We start from the raw sequence: 15347 nt of genomic DNA, 5'->3' as shown, positions 1-15347 counted from the left end.
CTAAGGTTTTGGCTTGAACCTGGCTTAAATTTGATTTGAGTGGAGTTTCAAACCTTTAATAAGATCTATAAAAAAACTCTTCTAAAAACCCCGTTTGGATTGGATTCGACTACGTATTAATTTAAAATCCACCCAAAATCGAACAAATTAAAACTCAATTGGTAAGGGATTTGAGCGCTGCACAGTGTTATCTATATTCCCGATTTTATTTGCATATAAAAAATTATTTATATAATTATGAATAGTCCTTATATCCATTTCTTCAACTGCCCATATATCTCTTTCTAATTGTAATCTACATCAACTTACCTTCAATTGTATTACAGTTGCCGTTGAAACATTAACACCGGCTTCTTGTAAACCCTTTTTTGTTGGTTTGTTGTTAAGAGTGTTAATTAAGTGTTGTGTTATTGATATGCCAATTGTACCCCAACAGAAATTATAATTATCAACAAACATAAAAACAGACAAAAGAAAAACAAAAAAATTTATAGCGATAAAATAATTTAAGAAAAGAAAATAGAATAAAAATAAATTTAATATTAAATAAAATTGAAGGAGAGATAAGGAAGATAAGGAATAGACGAGGTAAGGATAGGTTTTAAACTTGGGTAGGAATTTTTGTTGATGTAGAGATATGAAGAAATAATAAACTCCTTATATTTATGTATCGAAATTTTATTTTTTATTTATTCGAATATTAAGCCACATTTTTTTAATGGATATTGGAATTTCTATTACCTTTTTTAAAGACACACTCTGATAATAATCATAGAATCGAAATATTGGAGAAATCAAATTCATTTCAATTAAAACCATTTTTTTTTATTTTCCTCTGACCTCAAGCTAAACAATTTGAGCAAAATATTTAAAAATAACTATGAATATTAAAAATGTAAACACTGACACTGAGGTTGGAAAGCTAGACTCGGAAATTTAGGACCTTGTATGTATGTACAAACATTGACCTACATTGAACATTTTCTGGGGAGCAGTATATTATTGACAAAGAACCTGGAATACCGTAAATTTAAAATTCAATACTTTTACTTATAGGAATCATTTTCTGTACAGATTTATACCAGTCTTGAAAAATCCAAAATATCAAAGTAAAGCCTATTTAATTGAAAAATTCTGCTGAAACACTCAAAATACCGAAAATTGGGCGGGACCTATGTATGGGGACTGTGTGATTATATTCAGCCTCCAAAACCCCGAGCTCCATAAACCTGGTATGGTGTTTTCCGTTGAAAATTGGTGCCAAAACTCCGAAATGTCAAATTACAGCCTTTTCGGCTGAAAAATGCGGCTAGATCCCTGAAAATAAAGAAAATTTGGCAGGGTCTTTATACGAAGAATATGCCAGCCTCCAAAAATCTGTGCCTTCTGAATACCGAAAATTGTGCTTTATCGTTATATGAAGCTATACCAAAATGTCCCATTTGAAATACCAAACATCCTAGGAGTCAGAGCAAAATTTCAAAGCTCTATCTTTTATATTGCGATCTCCATCGTGATTCACAGATATATGGAGATGGGTAAATCTACATATAATTTTATTCTGCATTCCTCGTTTGCTGCTGGACCCACATAAATAAAGACGTGATTATACCCTATAAAACTATGTTGTCAGGGTATTATAGGTTAGTGCACCCCAAGAGTTTGTAACACCGCGAAACATTGGTCCTACACCCACCTTTAAGTATACAGATCATATCTCGACTAGCCGAGTAGATCAATAGATGGGTGCCCGTCCCATTTAAATTGATACCAATTATATTGTCGTATGTACTCGGATGTGGGAGTTACACTTAAATTTACAGGTGCTTACGTATTCGAGTCGATCTTTGGGCTACAATTATAAGTCGAACATCACAACAGAAATCTGGACATTAGAAGGTCTGTACTGAATATTACTAAAACGGAAAATATGTCAGTGTAAGGAAGAGGGTGCAAATATAGCGAAATATTGCACAAGCTCATAATAAAGAACAGCAGAAAGTTAGATTATCGTGGAGGTTGTTTAGGTACTGCTCCGGTCACTGGTTTGTATGTTACAGATACCAAATTGTTCACTATATGAGACTTTAAGTTCTTTTATTTATGCCTCTTTGCAGAAAATGAGTGATTCATAATTTATGATGTCTCCGACGAACACTGCGGTGTTTTGATAACCCAATGTATCCCGAAATATCGAATAACAGCCTCCATGCCTGAAGAACTTGCCCAAAACTCTCCACAATACCAACATGTACGGGGTAAGAGTTTCTATAGATATAAACTCGTTAAATATATTCTGAAGGTCTTCCATAATAAAACTCCTTTGAGGTCTTAAAGAAATAAAATCTCACATATTTTTTTATAAAATATACCTTCTTAAAGTCATCTCAAGATCGTTTAAGTACTTTCTAAGTCTCTTCTAACTACCTCCTCTAAAAACAGATCTTTTAAAGTCCTTCTGAAGATTTGTCTTCTAAAAGAAGAAGGCTGTTACATATAGATATTCTGAGGACCTTAAATATAACAAATTACCTTATACTGTATTCATTAAATAAATTAATTAAAGGGTCTTTTATTCTATTAAAAATATAGGGAATTATCTTCTAAGAAGCACATCTTCTAAACAACTCTAAGGACCTTCTGAAGGTCTTCTATAACAAACGTCCTTAAGAGTATTGACGAAACAACTTCATGTTTCCATAGAATAGCCATTCTGAAAGTCTTCTAAGTATTTTCTAATCATGTCCTCCAAAAACAGGTGTTTTTTAAAGTCTCCAATGAGGCATTCTAAATGTGGCATATTTAAAAACGGTCCGGTATAGGTCTTCTATAAATAATTTAATTCTATTAATCACCATTTCTTGAAGTCATTTTAACATAAATCCCTTCCATATTTATTTTGTTATAAATAATCGATGTTCTATAGGTGTTTAATTTATAACTTATCACTTGGGTATATAGAGTGGTGGTCTAAACATATGCAACTGAAATTTACTATGTGGAAATAAGTAGTAATTCCTTTATTTGAAGTTAAAAAATGGGTCAACTTGATCATAATCAATATCAGTTGCATATGTTTTGGCCCCAACTGTATATTGGTCCCATTTTTATTACTTTTTTTAATATTGCAGTTTCAACTCCCTTTTATAAAATTCCACTTCTCTTCGGTTCCCTCATTTTCCTTTTTGGTTTCTCTAAATTAAATTAATTTTGGCACATCATTTGTATTTTTCAATTTAATGCAATATAAAATTTTCATTATTTTAACATTATCAACAATGAGAAGACGAGAAGAGCAAAAATAAGGAAGAAGACTAAAAACAACTTCCCTTTAGGTCTACCCCTTTGTTTGGTCCCTCAATTCTTGGCCATAAATTTTGACCACAAAATTACTTTGTTGTTTCTATTTTTTATTTTTTTGTGTTATGGACAAATGTTTGGTTTTTGTTTATAACAACCACATTGTTTTTCTAGTATTCAGGGTGTGGGTGTGTGTGTGTTTGCTTTCTTGGGGGGAGAAAAGTTAATGTTTCTTTAACACGTTGTTGCTTTCTATTAGTAATAAAAAATTATTATAAACTTTGCGTATTTTTTGAAGATACAAAAAAGTAAAAGAATATCAAAGAGAAACCTCAAAAAAAAAAAAAAAAAAAAAAAAACAGCAACAGAGAGAAAGTAATAAAATTACCAAAAAGTTGTTGGCTATTTTATTTAGTTTTTGTTGTGTTCTTTGGTGTGCGTCTGAGTATGTTTTCTTTTGAGCCTGAACTGCATGACTGAATGAATGAAGTGTTGCTGTGGGGTAACACACCGACTTGCTCATAACACCCGGTGTTTATTTTTTTTGGACCAACATGTTTTGTGGTGCCTTTGGTCCAAGTTAAATAATTTTCTTTGTGAAATATTTTTTTCTAAACTTTTTTAGACTTTATTTTAATAACGGACTTTTAACATTTTCCGGTGGGAGCTATTAGGCTTCAGATACTCCACAGAGTATTTAGTTGTGAAGTGTAAACTCTTCAGGCCCAAGGCAACAAAAAAAAGTTTTTCAATTGTTTTTTTTTCTTTCTTTTTTTTGAGAAGGAAGACAAATTATTTTAACATTCATTTGAACAAATATAATAAAGGTAATTATTTGGTAATTTCAGTTTGCTTATTTAATTTACTTCCAAAATAATACACAATTTAATTGGGAGCTAATCTTCGGGGAGAAAATTACAAAAAGTTTTTCACATTTGTTTAAGGAAAAGGTGATTGTTTTGAAGGAGAAATGTTAAAGAAAAAATGAATATTTTTTTATAAAAGGTATCCAAAAGTTTTTAATCTAACATTTGGCTAGGATTTAATGACAAGGTTTTAAATGTAAAAATTGAGGAAATCGAACATATTTGCCTATACTTTTTAATTGTTTGGAAAAAGCTATTTTTCGGAGAATTATTTATGAAATTCAAGAATAAGGGGCCTACAAGAAGATTCTATTAAACATGTCTCATATACATAAAAAATCAAGCTATGTCTGAAACATATTTATTTCGTTTTTGGATGAAATTTTTTGATAATTGTCAAAAGACTTTTGTCATTGAAAGTAAAATTTAGAGAGTTAGCTCAAAAATAATCAAATAAGAATTTAGAGTAAGAATTGAAGAGTTTTATTCAAAGAAAATAAAAAACTCAAAAGGAAATTACATAATAAAGTAAAAATTGTGTAGTGTAGATAAACCATGTTATTTATTATCTTACCTCAATTATGTTAAAACGTAAAATTCTACAAAAAAAAATTTCTTTCGAAAAAATAAAATAAAATTCAGTTGCGAAGAAGAGAAATCGAACGACCAAAATTTCTACTTAAAAACATAAACAAATTCAACTACAAGACACCAAAATATACACTTTCTTTAAAGTGTTTCGAAAAAATTTCATTTAAAAACAAATACCTTGACTGCAACAATTTCCGCATAGCCTAAAGTACCACCATGTAACGTTGTTACAGATCGTTTAAGGCCCTAAATTTGTTTTTTTTTTTTATCGTAATAAGGATGGGGAGAAGGAAAAACATTTATTGTTAGAATCACACATATAGAAATTAGTTGTCATGGTAGAAATGTAAATGTGGAACACGAGAAACTTACCTTGACTGTTTGGAAAACATCAATACCCGGATGACCGACATCTCCTTTGGAGCCCTTTTCACCCGGTCTGCCTGGGGCACCTTTTTCGCCATTGATGCCATTCATACCCTAAAAAGATAAAAACAAATTTATTTTATAAATTAAATTAAATGTTTTAAAACAGTGGAATGGTAAAAATGGATTAAAAATAAAACCAGTAAGGAAAGTAGTAAAGTCGGGCTGGGCCGACTATATGATACCCTTCACCACTTTGTGTATATTCTACATATGTATCCTAACAGACCACCCTTTTTTTATATATCTATATCTGTACCGATTTCAGGGAAACTTGCCAGAGACTAATTTATATTACTTCAGTACGTTGTGTCAATCGGCCTAGCTATGGATCTTTTCACGAAACTTAGCAGCATCATTCTAGACTTAATTCAGTTCCCTATACCAAAATTCGTGCAAATCGAAAGATATATAGGGGCTTTGGTGCACCAATTACATAAAATCGGACGAAAATATATATGGGAGCTATGTCTAAATCTGAACCGATTTTCAGATTTAGATATAGCTAGCAAATCGAATGATTTTCAGAGACTTTGGTGCACCAATTAACTAAACCTGGATGAAAATATATATGGGATCTATATCTAAATCTGAACCGATTTTCACGAATCTTTGCACACAACGTTCTAGATTTATGCCAAAATTCGTGCAAATGAAAAGATTTTCAGGGACTTTGGTGCACCAATTACCTAAAATCGGGCGAAACTATATTTGGGAGCTATATCTAAATCTGAACCAATTTTCATGAAACTTAGCGCACATTATTGTAGACGCAATTCAGTACGCTATGCCAAATTTCGTGCAAATCGAAAGATATATAGGGGCTTTGATGCACCAAATACTTAAAATCGCATGAAAATATATATGAGAGCTATATCTAAATCTGAACCGATTTTCACGAAACTTTGTACATATCATTCTAGATTTAATTTAGTACGCTATGCCAAATTTCGTTCAAATCAAAAGATTTATAGGGACTTTGGTGCACAATTTATCTTAAATCGGACGAAATATATATGGGAGCTATATCTAAATCTGAACCGATTTTCACGAAACTTGGCAGACATCATTCTAGACTATATTCATTACGCTCTGCCAAATACATGGACGGACGGGCGGACGGACGGACATGCATAAATCGACTTAAAAAATGATTCTATGCATATTCTCAAAAGGAACCATGTGTCTATGTCGTTTCCTTTTGCCTGTTACAAACATATGCACAAAGACATAATACCCTGTACCACGGTGTGGTGAAGGGTATAAAAAATAATAAAATTAATTGATTTTTTTTGCCAGCAGGTTGGATTCCTATTTAGTATTATCCCCTACTCAATGTTTTGATATTGCTATGGGGGTTACCGGTATAATTTTTCACACAATTTTTTTCGCAGTACATTTTCCACTCCGTTGTATACACCTCTGAAACATGGTCTATGACCTCTTCTTTTGATGATGAAAATCGTTGACAGTGTAAATTTCTTCATATGTGAGGGAATAAATATAAGTCATTGAATGCCAAGTCAGAGCTGTGTGCCGGATGTCCCATCAATACTACGATTTGTCTGTCAAAAAGATTGATTGGACCAATGTATGAGAGCTCCACTGACTTCATGTAAACAAATTGTGCCTTACCAAACTATAGTGACCGCCCTACATCGAAACTTGACCAATGATGTTGTTAAAAAAAGGGCGATCAGTAATCGGATATCGGTTACTCCCTTCGAGAATTATCGTGCGCACCAGACGACCAAACAGACGGCGGGCATTTGTAAATCCACTCCAAATTGTCTGAAACTGATTTGATCGATATCTGTGTAATTTTTAATTGCATGTATTGGAAGCCTCCTTACGTGAACATAAAAAAAACTTTTGATGTATTGAAAAAGGCCGAGATCGTTATATTGGGGGTATGTCAAAAAATAGAGGCAAGTAGATTTGTTTACATCAATTTTTGAATATGATATCTCTCAAATGGCCGCCTCTGGCGTTGATGACGTATTGTGCCCTTTTTGCTGCATTTTCCATCGTTTTTGCCCACATTTCGGCCGGAATAGCGGCTATTTCTTCACGAATGTTGTCCTTGAGCTCTTCTACGGTCCTTGGCTTGACAACGTAAACCTTTGACTTTAAATATCCCCACAAAAAGAAGTCAGGCGGCGTCAAATCGGGCGAACGCGGTGGCCAGTCCAAATCACCAATTCGGCATCAAACGGCCCGGAAACAAATTCTTCAGAAAATCGATTGTTATGCGACTTGTGTGCGGTGGAGCGCCGTCTTGTTGAAACGAGAACTGCCTCATACGCTTTCGACGAATAATTGACATCACAAAATTGGTCATCATGTGGCGATAACGCTCCTGATTGATGGTAACAGCACTTCTTGAATCTCCTGAGGATTTTCAGTGGCGTAAAAACGGCAATTTTGCTTATTTACGGTCCCATTCAATGTGAAATGGGCTTCATCGGTGTATGTGTATTGGTATTGGTGTATTGGTTCATGGTAAAAATCTGCTTGGACTGACGCTTCAAATGCGGTATGTCATTAAGCGATGTGACATCTCTGTCAAAAGTTATGGCGTTGCCAGTTGGGGCAAAACTGTACTGAAAAGTTATGTACTATGAGGGCTATAGAAAAAACTGAACCGATATTTGTAATAACAAGATTTGCCATCCAATATGAATAACTAATACTAGCGTTATTCGCAATTTTCGGAATTTTGAGGTATACCCTGAAACTATGGCAGGTATTGTTAATTTTTGCTAGTGAGATTTTCTATGAAATTAGAAAAAATATAAAATTACAGTCAATTTTTTTGAAATCTTCCCAAAATACCCAAATAAAATAAGGGTGGTACTTTGAAACCAATATTGATCATTTTTGTTAGGAAGATTCGATATCCCATGATAACCCATAATACCGAATTACAACTGATTTAATAACAGACGGCCAAAATATAGAATATTCGGTGCTACATTTATATGGGGGTTATATCAAAAGGTGGAGCTACATATTTATTTTTCAATATCAGTATATCCTAGGAACTGTAGCAATGCATGTACAAAATTTCCAAAAGAGACTATCATAAATATTGCAAACTCTATCAAGATTTCAACAAACGGACATGACTAAATCGACATATGTCGAGGTGTTACCAAATAAAATTGCAAAATCAAAACACACCCTGCCATTTGGCTTTCCCCTTGGTTAAATAAAATCATATTATAAGTATATGTTTATTAACCCTTTGAGCCCCGAATTTTTTTCCGCAATCTTAGAACAAATTTCATTTAACAGATTTAATGCAACTATCCTAAATAGGATATGCACAAAATTTGACATCGCTACATCCTTGCATTAGGGAGATACAGTACATTCTTTCAGAAAACTTAAAGTCCAATATCAGGAAAACTAAATGCAAAATCGACAGAAAAATCATTTTAAATTATTCTCTGTATTAATTTTAACAAGATTCAAAAATAATTCTGATGGCAGAATTCGTACAATTTGAATACGAAGCGATTTAAATAATTTGGACTGTATACACAAATTAGTACTGTACACAAATTTACCCTCTTCTCTATATTGAAAGGCTCATAACTTTACCAACATTTTGAATTTTTTGATTTTTCTTTTGATAATTTGGTCTTAACATATGAAATTCAAATAATATATATCTACTAGCTGCATTTTAAATATAAGCTCTAAAACATTTTGTTGCCTGTGGGCAACATTGGGCCACAGAGGCTTAATATTAATTATGAGCAATCTGTTACTTACCGGTTCTCCTTTCTCGCCTGGATCACCTTTTTTGCCACGTTTCCCCCGCTTGCCAGGTGGACCTGGTGGCCCAGGAGGACCTAGAAAAAAATAAGAAATATATTTTAGAATTTGCAATTTAAAAAATATTTAATTTTGTGCAGCATATTTTAAAATTTGTAACAATATTACATATTTTCTATTTAGCATAACTTCCGCTTAAATATTAAAAAATTTACATTTTCACAAGGGGTAAATTGCCAAGCTGAGCTGGCTGACGCAGAAGCCCCTAGTTTTTTATTTATTCATATATTATGCCACAAAATGCCGGGAAAGTTTTTTGTTTTTTTTTCACTATCTCTGTCTGGTGTCGAAGTGCAATGACATTGTAAGTGGTAATATGGTGGCGCAGCAGCACAACAAAGAGTATATAATGCATAATTTTTATTTTTGGGAGAAAATTTTCAGAGCACTAGGGAATGCAAATTTTGAGATTAAAATTTTAAATTTAAACAGAAGGGAAATTTTAATTTGTGTTTTGTTATGAAGATTTAGAAAAAAATCTTCCACCAAAATTGCTAAATTTGTCACACTTGACTTGCTGAAACCATGACAAAAATCATAATCAACGTTTCTTTGCTACTGATAAAGATGTTGTTTTTTTCTTTTTTGTATTTTTTTTCTCCTACAACACATTTCCTTGGTAGGCGTCACTTTTACTGCTGTTCTGTTGTTTTTTGTTGTTGTTGTCATTTCCATCGATATTGTCTATTAGTGGGATAATGTGACAACATAATGATGGTAATTGAACATCGTTGTCATCGTTGCTGCTAATGCCATTATCTTCTTCCATTCCTAGTATTCATTACCAACAAAACACCAGATAACAGCAGTCCTTATCCCCACTCCCTCCCACCTCTCCAGGGATAAGACACCCATCAAGTCATCATATTAAACTTAAATGAAAAGTTCTTAAATCTCACTTTTGTTCTTCTTATAAAAGAACCTGCACACACACACACATCCACACACAATATTTCCAAGGGAACCCACGTAGCACACTATCTACAAAAAGGAGCAATCTTTAAGAGAATGTGAAGCATACATGTATAAGTACAAGTAAGTGTGTTTGTGTGTGTTTATAAGTGTGGCTGACATCGAAGTGTGGGGGCATCTCTCTTAGCTATATGTGGCAGACAGACAGTTGAACGGACAGACACATATACTTTAGACATATTCGTCTTCTCCTCTTAAGATTTAGTTGCGTGTATTCATAATAAATATGACAGCATATAATCTCTTCATGTTCCCTGGCATCGGCAGCAGACAGTCCGAACGAGCAAACGCAGCGACAGGCAGATAGACAATCGTTGAGATGAATACTATACTAACTATATAACACGCACATGAAAAACATTCAAGTAGAGACATTAAGACTGAATTATGTGATGTTATGACAACAGAAACGAGACGACTATCTGGGTACTTCGTTCGTACAAATAAAGATAGTAAATCGTCCGGGTGACACATGAAATGTTTGTGACTTTCGAAAGGATGAGTTTGGCATTTTCGTGCGTTCGGGCAATTTTTGTTAACTACGAATAATGTTAAGAAGAAATAAATTAGGCCTCAATGATGGATTTACTAGGCGGCCTTAGGTTATATTACTAATATGTGGGTGTATTGGGGTAATAGATATATAAAGTATAAATTGTGTGTTAGGTTTACATTGAAATAATTAATTTGTATGGAAATTGTAATAGTGTAGGGATTGGTATTTATAAAATGTTGGATAATTTCTAGAAGTAGTATTTAGAAAAACTAATAATTATTTGTAAACTGTATCATTTTTATAATGGATAATATTTATATTGTAAACAATAACCATGGATAGCGACACGATTAAAAAAAAAGCTGAACTAGGCTCTGCCAAGACAATGTTTTTTATTTACCAACAGGGGTTTAAAATATTTATAAAAAACAGCCGAATACTCTCAACCATACTGAGGACATTCGAAATAACTTATATTTATAGAATCTTTTATAAGGGGATTTGTCATAGTACATTTTTGGTAGATAGATTTACCACCCAATAAAAACTAAAATATCGAACCCAAAAATCAACTGATAATCCATAATTCTAAATTACAATCAAGTTAATTACAAAACTCGACCAAAATATCAAAATAGGGTCGTTGTATTGGGTAACCTAAAAAGAGGACCAATATTTTTGGTACTCTATGGGAAAAAAACACTACATTACAGCCAATTCGTTCGGAAAATATGCCCAAATTCTCCAAAACGAACCTTTTTTGGAAGTGCTGTTATATGAAGGCTTCCCCAACCAATTTTTATTACTTTCAGTAGGAATATTTGCTATTCTTGGAGAAACCAAAATTACCAAATATTTTGGAAGTATTTGAACTAAAGATTTTCACGTGATGATATCTTCTGTCCCTCAAAAATAGACAAAATAATATTAGGTTGGGAAAAAGCACATTCATTATTTTTATATGAACTATATGACTTTATTTAACATGCTTTGGAATGTCCGATTTTGGCCATTTTAAAGGTAACTTCATAATGCCTCTCTCATAGAAGTCTCTGTTTGCAAAAAACTCTAGTAGTCGATTTTCACAATCCACCTCGATAATTTGTTATCATTAAAAAAATGTTATAATGCAAGAAAAAGATGATATTCGATTGGACTATATGGCGGATGCATACAAATTTTCTAACCAAGCTCCCAAAGTTTCTGGTGAGTCACTGTTGTCTAGCCAGTCACGTGTGGAGCAAAATACCTCTCCTGTTGTTGACAGTAGATATCAGTATTTAGCGTTTGGTCATATGGAAGCAACTCATAATAAATAATCCCCCTCCAGTCCCACCAAATGCATAGCAGAACCTTCCTGGCCGTTAGTCCTGGTTTGGCCACCGTTTGAGGTGATTCACCGCTCTTTGACCACGATCGTTTTCACACAAGGTTATCGTATGTGATCCATTTCTCATCTCCAGTCACCATCCGTTTAAGAAATGGGTCTATCTCATTCCGTTTGGCCAAGGCTCCATCCTGTGTGGTATGAGGTTTTCATCTTATGATAAACAAATATCAAAAATCGGTCGGAACCATTATTGGAAAATAGGGTTCTAGCATAACACTCGGAAAGAAATATTAGTTTGGTATAAATATTACGATGTGCAAATTTTGAATGAAATCGGTACCCCCTTCGAGAGTTACATTGCGCACTATCCAGACGGACGGACATTTGGAAATCGATTCCAAATTGTCTAAAACGTATTTGATCCAAAGAAACATGAGGAGGATATAAAAATTCGTCGAGAAGCTTCAACATATATTAGTCTGAACCCTTATATGGGAGTTATGTCAAAACATGGACTTACATTGCCTGTTAGGAGGTTTTTCATCGGTTAAGAAACCAAAGTACTGAAATATATGACCTTGGGCTGTGTCTAAGACCATGAAAATACCATTAACCTTATTAAGAAATAACTCCTAATAATCACACCAATTTCAAAATAAGACTATAAACCATAATATAAATCCTTAAATTACCCTTAAATAAATCGAAAACTTTATAAATTCAAACTGGAACATCTGGGGGCTTTGGTAAGTCAGGGGCCTATTTTTTGGGTAGCAAACCTCCTAAAAAATGCATACGTACTTTATAGTGTCCCCGAATATTTCGAAGTATTACAAATGGAATGATAGATTAAAAAGAATAGATGCAAAAACAACCATTTACCAATTTCGAAGTGAGATACTCAAAATAGATGTCATTGGTCTATATAGAGCTCGTACCAACACTTATTTGTTATATTGTGTGTTGACATTTATATCGAAATAATTTGGAAAATACATCTGGAATTTTATAACACCAATGCAGAGGTCGGTAACAGTGTCAGAGTATAAAAAAAAACATGGAATGTATAACTTGCCACAATCGAGTGAATGGAGAGACCACGGTTGTAAACAAGAGAAACATTAGACAAACAAACGGTTGAAAAACTAACAACCAGGGCTACCGTTGTGGCACTAAAGTCGCAATTTGCAACATTTTTTATGCCCTGTGACTCTGTTTGAAACGAATGTTTGTACAAATTTTCCTGTAAATTCGAACTAATTTGGATTCGTCTACGTCGTGTTTGAGTTCCAAGGGTATCTGACATATTCTCGGATCAGTTTTATTGACAAATTTACTTTTCTGTGCGACTTTTTTCCAAGGGAACTACTTTTTTCGAAACCTTTTTTTAAATTTCCAACACTAACACTGCAAACAACCATCAAGTGGGGAGAGAGACATAGGACGATACCAAAACCAAAAAAATACAGCCGAACAATAAATAATGGTGGTTTTTTCTGAGGAGGAATACATTTGCTTCTCTCAAGGGAGAGATATCCGAAAAAATTAGCGCTCTACTTTACTGCTATAAAGTAGAGCGAAATATGAAAATAGTTTTGATATTAATGAAATGTTTACATTTTTTGAAAGAATAGTGACATTCTCATGATTACTTGTTTTCTAAGCGAGGTGCAATATGGAAAAAATAAACAGTGAATGAAATTGTTAAAATATTCATTACTTTTTTTTCTGTTTACAAAAAGTTTTAATTGTACCAAAAACTAAATTAAAAAATTTCGGAAAAATCATATTTCTCACTCTATTTGAGAGTAATATGTGTGAAAAAGAGTTAAAAAAGGCTCTTTGTCTGACCCTGATCTAATTAGAAAATTTTATTTTTTTATTGTTTTTCTGGAGTGATTTGTGGATGTCCGTCCTAATGTCTGCGGCAAATCAAAGTTCATTATTAATGAAATTTTGTATCAATGGTAATTACTTTTGAATTCTTTGAAGAAAAGATAAATTTTAATATATCGCCCCTGTATAATTTCGGCAGATATAACTATGTCTGGGCCGTTCAATCCTATTTAAGCTCAATTCATAATAGAGTTTCAACGCCCATAATACCTTCAATAGGTCTTCTGTATATAGAAAATATCCTGTTGTTATTAATTTCATAGAAGCACTTCCAAAGCTTCAAAAGATCTTCTATACAAAAAGGCTCTATAATTTCATATAGATGCCGCTCTACGTGTCTCTTCTTTAAATTTAAAAAGATGTTATTTTTTCTTTACCTCTACAACAATAATAACCCCAATTTCTTTTAGTTATTTATTTTCTGAAATTCCATTCTATGAATCCCATGGTTAACATTTAGTTAAAGTTTCAAAATGTCAAGTCGTTTCGTTATTTTTTTCCCCCTTTTCTTCGTTTTGGAGACACATTGAGAAATGTGAAGCGAAACTTATTTTCTGTCAAATACAGCTATGAAACCTTAAAATAAACTCTGTGCGGTAGAAAATATGGAACAGAACCGTAGATGGAGAAATACCAAACAAGGTTCAATTGGTTTAGTGGCACGTCCGCAAAACGTGTTGATGCGTAACCGGTAGAGGACGTAGTTTGGTAGTGGCAAGATGATGCAACAACAACAAAAAGTAGAGTAAGAATATCCACCAGCTATTTATAGCTGTCAATAGTGAGCATCAAATAAGGTCACGGATGCATAACTATTTACTCACATACACCTAATGCTTAAAATCAATATAGCCAATATGAGGGTGGATTGAAGAAAACTAATTTTAAAATAAAAAAATTCAAAAGGAAGTTTTAGTTGATGGTAAGGGAATTTTTTTAAAAATTAAAAAAAAAAAAATTTGGAAGCTATGCATTTTTAAAATTTTAAAATTAACTCCCTCACCTCTCATGTTTATGATATTTTAATTTCCAAACACTCAACAAAACTTAAATAACAACCCCGTAAAACTGTAACTAACTTTCAAAACCAAATACACATTTAAGTTGAATTACAAAATTCTAGTTTCTATGTCAACCAATAATGTTGTTTTTCCTAATGTGGGTGAACGCATGTTATTTTCCCCAACTATGCCCAGAATCCCAAATAGCTATACATACACTGATGTATGTATGTATTTATTACCAAGTAAATAAACAATCAACTCCAAATCAACTTGACATAATTTTCGTTTTGGTGACAGTTTCTTGTTGGCTGTGACATCCGACCGACGACCGTAAAGACCGACATCACATGAACATGTCCCAGTAAATAAGACGACGACGATGAAGAAGAAGAAGCAAATGCTTGTTGATGTCGTTGCGTTTGTTTAGGTAAACACGCACCCATGTCAAGTAGAAACCCCATCATACCAAAAGACGTCGTACGATATGTATTTGAGCTGCATTTTATGTGACACATATATTCTACCTGACATCTGTTTGATTGAAGTTCTTCGTTTTTTTTGCAAGAAGAAGAGTTTGTTTTGAATTTTCTTGGCAGTCACGTATCGAAGGTGAAATGTTTAAA

The 15347-nt window shown here is 33.2% G+C and overlaps 1 long non-coding RNA gene across 1 annotated transcript; it reads right to left on the bottom strand.

Annotated features, from left to right (window-relative positions):
* Window positions 1–308: 308 nt before the first annotated feature.
* Window positions 309–9045, bottom strand: LOC133323363 (uncharacterized). The gene is made up of 4 exons (XR_009754077.1): window positions 8964–9045; window positions 5130–5237; window positions 4935–5003; window positions 309–363 (listed from the first exon to the last, which is right to left on the bottom strand). It is a non-coding gene; the product is annotated as an uncharacterized LOC133323363 (long non-coding RNA).
* Between the last annotated feature and the right edge of the window lie 6302 nt (window positions 9046–15347).

Source organism: Musca vetustissima, unplaced genomic scaffold, assembly GCF_032173495.1.
Source record: "Musca vetustissima isolate MV318-11 ecotype Yass unplaced genomic scaffold, APGP_CSIRO_Mvet_v1 utg8367, whole genome shotgun sequence".
NCBI classification, from domain to species: domain Eukaryota; kingdom Metazoa; phylum Arthropoda; class Insecta; order Diptera; family Muscidae; genus Musca; species Musca vetustissima.
The sequence above is the reverse complement of the archived record's forward strand: the minus strand, read 5'-3'. Positions and strand labels throughout refer to the sequence as shown.